Source organism: Bactrocera latifrons, unplaced genomic scaffold (genome assembly GCF_001853355.1).
Source record: "Bactrocera latifrons isolate USDA-ARS-PBARC rearing strain unplaced genomic scaffold, ASM185335v1 scaffold_22, whole genome shotgun sequence".
Classification (NCBI taxonomy): domain Eukaryota; kingdom Metazoa; phylum Arthropoda; class Insecta; order Diptera; family Tephritidae; genus Bactrocera; species Bactrocera latifrons.
The window spans coordinates 1,619,566-1,623,550 of NW_017535741.1; the positions used below are offsets into that span (position 1 = coordinate 1,619,566).

The following is a 3,985-nucleotide window of genomic DNA, read 5'->3' on the forward strand; positions in this document are numbered from 1 at the left end:
CATAAGAAGTTTTTATTTTTATTTATTTAATTTAATTTAAATAACTTTTTAAACACCTTTACAAATGTCATTTGTCACCACCAAACGGATATGAACTGATCTGCCTATAGCTACTAAAAAACTAGTACGAATGCTACGAGCTCAGATTTTTGCGGCTTCCGGTACGAAAATACCAATGAGCTATGCATATGATTATACATCAAGATACGTTTGTATACAATATTTGTATGTGTATGCAAGCTTGTGTGTTAACCTAAGCCCGCGCACTACCCGCATAGATACTTCACACTCAGAACTTAAATCAAATTTCMATAGAGCTGACACGTACACAAAAACACAATGTCGAAACATAAACGTAAAATCGAATTATTGGCACGCAAAAGGAATGTGTGCGCACACAGACACCTTCAATAGCCTGGCTTCCTAATATTATTAAGTGCATATATCCACAACACCTACATATGCACATACGAAAGCGTGTAGATATATGTATGGAGATGAATGCGCTGTTGTTCTACACACACATACGCGTGGCTGGCGTTATGTAAATATAAGAGCACATTCACATTTAATAAGTGCGCTTGTGATTTGAAAATCAAAGTCAGCAACAGTGTACTTGTAATAAAATGCAATAATCAGCAGCAATTCATTTGACTTTACGGTTGCCCAGAAATGCTGATTATGAGATTTCAATTTCGTTCGCCAAGCAACAACAAATATGCTCCATAAAATTATCGACTGTGCGTGGGTATGTGTGGGTGTGCATGTGTGGAGGCGATTTGAACACCTGATATACGAATGCTGTGTGCAAAGACACACGCCCATAAATGTGGGTGGCAGTGCTGGGAGTTTTGTGTGCWCGGATTTGCCGTTATTTGCGCACCTTTCTTTGGTGTGATGCTGGAAGAATAGGAATTTCGCAAAATTTATTAAATTGTTATTTGCACTCTCGAGTATGYCTGTGCGCGTGTGTGTGCGTATATGTTTGTAGATACAAATATGTAAATGGCGAGCAAACGTAAAATTTCGTTGTTACCTTTGTTAATTCCGCGTTGTTGTTGCTTCAATGTRTACTCGTATAGTAATTGTGTTTGCGTGCGTGGATCGAGAGAAACTATGGCGCAAGTAGAGTCGTGCAGAGGACTTTTAGCGGCAGGGATTAATTTTCCGAGCACCTCAATGTGGCTATGCCAGCTTCTATTGACTGAGTGTATATTGTATGTGTGTGTGTATGTGAAATGCACAAGAACAACAGCCGTGCTAGGCGGCCACGTGCGTGAGTGTCTTTGCTAACCGAAAGCTCCATTTATCAAGCCAGCACGTAACAAAGGTGAGAGTGCTTTAATGCTGATCGAACGTTGTTGAGCGGTTCACCGACACACTAGCTATACATGCACACAAATACATTTATTGCCCCGCACACATGTACAGWTATTGCATTTATGTAAATCATAAGTGGTGCTTTTATATGTTTCGTGGCGATGTAACTACGTTTTTGTTACAACTTCTATTTACGCCTCCACGCTTGGCGCTTGCCTTTCCCCTCTCTACTCTAGTGCGGCGCTTTGCTAGTGGTTTTCACTTTTAATTAATTGTCCAAACATAATTTATGTGCGGCCCCAAGCCAGATTTGGTATGCGTGCACAAACAATTGTGCCGCACAAGCGAGGGCACATATCTACATGTACATATGTATGTGGGTAAATATTTTTCTTAAGCAACCATCTATGTACATATACATGCATATGTATGCGTGTGTACGAATCAAAGCCACATTTATCAAGCAGGTGCTGGCGCTTTTGTCATTTATGAAAGTGACAGCTTGTTTAGACATTTGTGTTCGCTTTCGTCTTTGATTCTCAGGTTAAATAAAGATGGAAGATTAAGAAAATCAATTAATATTAGACTTAATGCGGGTGAGTATTACAAATTATTGGCACCTGGCCATGGCATTGTATTATAATGGGTGGTGTGAGTGCATACATATACTTATCTATGAAGCTAGTGGGTTAAACAGAAAAAATATTAATTAATATAAATGCATATTGCGTGTAGAATATTATAATAGTGCGCTGAGACACTAYATGTGTATAAGGATGACTGTACTTTCAGCAGAGATGTATTTTTTAGTAAGGTAAGGGAAGGTAAGAGAAAAAGTACAACAACCTTAACTTCGGCGTACTAATATCTTTCAACAAAAGAAAAAAAAAGAAAATCTATACGAGAATTTGATTTCAGTCATATAGTTTGTATGGCAGCTATATGCAATAATGTTGCGATCTGGATCGTATTCGAAAATTATAGCGTTATAGTTTGTATGACAACTACATATATGCTGTAGCCGTTTCAACCGAAGTTTTTTTTTTTTTTTTCAGAATTATGGCTTTGTTTCACGGAATAAATTGTGCCCAATTTCGTGAATATATATAGACAAATGAATGAGCTTACATATATTTATAAATATGTATAAAGGGATTTATTTTTATTTAATTTTATTATGAAATAAAGTCTTAAATGTCAAAAACTTAAGAGATCAGATTACAATACAATTGAATTGCTAATTTTAAGTGCAATAATTGGCGAAACAAACTATTATTTTTCTCCGAATTGTCATATTTATAATATTAACTATGTATAGAAATAATTTTTATTTTCAAACAGTCGAGTCATAGTTCGAGAGCATGACATTGCGTATGAATAACGTTACTTTTGCTTTTATTGCGCTGTTCTTACGCGCACGTAGTTCAATACCAAGAAAGTGTAGACACGACAAATATGCTCAAAAGCTTAGACATTGGTTCGTATAGTCTAGGTAATATGTACTATACATAATATAATGCAAGTATATAGTGGCAACGGCGACGAGTACGGTGCAGTGAAAAATAACAACTAAGAAAAACTGCAATAATTGCAAGAAAATCCCATTTAATCCGACCGAACGCGACTTCATCACGCAAAAAATTATGATTTGTTTTTGGTTTTTTCTCTTTCGTGCCGCATTTTGACAATATTATTATTGCTGCGCAATAGTCGGTTTTATTTGCCGCTTTAGCTGTAGCTGCTCTTCAGTTCTTTACTTTTATATTTGATTCTTCGCTTTATGCTTTATGTTCAGCTTTTCTATTATACACASTATTTAATGTTTATATTGTATTTTTTTTCACTAAATATACTTTCTTGTTATGTTTGTTTTATTTCTTTCACATTTTTGCGCAATTATCTAGTACTTATTGTGATTTTTCCTCATAGTAAGTGTCTTCTTTTTGAGATTATCGGCCACTTTCGTTTCCTTAGTGTGCTCATGTAAAAATAATGACCTTATACTTTTYTAAAACTTTAAAAAATGAAAGCTGCGGAGTTTTTTATAAGAGAGTTAATACTTAAATATCGTCATAAGCTTTCCGTTAGTGATATTAAAATCCCTTTAATAGTTAAATCCTCGCTCTTATTCAGGATTGTTAACAGAAATAGAAAGTATGCAGCCAATTAATTTTGACCCAATAAAAAGAACAAAATTGTGGTCCGTGAATAAATAATTTAAATGTAAAATAACAAAAAAAAACAAAAAAAAAAAAAAAAAAAAAAAAATGGTGATGGTAATACGGTTAAAAATAAGTTGGTTGGTCGAAAAAGTATTTTCGTAGTTTGCCAATAGATGTCGTTGCAGTCGTTTATCTTCAGTGCTACCAATCACATTGTGTCACATCATATAGTGTTGGGAAGCTAAGATTTCAAGCTTCATTTAACCGAAGAATTCAATTCGGGAAAGTTGAAAAAAACAGTTACAGCTGTTCAAAAATGAGTCAAAATAATGAAAAAAAATCGCAATGTTTTGAAATATTTATATAAAAAACGGCGTATCGCAATTCATAAGTCAGATAGAGAAACGGAAGTATTTTATATAAGACAGTCCCATATCTGTCTCTTATACACATCTAGATGTTTCTAAGGCATATGTATGCGTGTGTACGAATCAAAGCCACAT

The 3,985-nt window shown here is 34.9% G+C and overlaps 1 protein-coding gene across 2 annotated transcripts in view; it reads right to left on the bottom strand.

Annotated features, from left to right (window-relative positions):
• The window catches only part of LOC108968548, a gene marked incomplete at its 3' end in the record, with an annotated part of 101,720 nt that overhangs the window by 70,460 nt on the left and 27,275 nt on the right, over window positions 1-3,985 (bottom strand).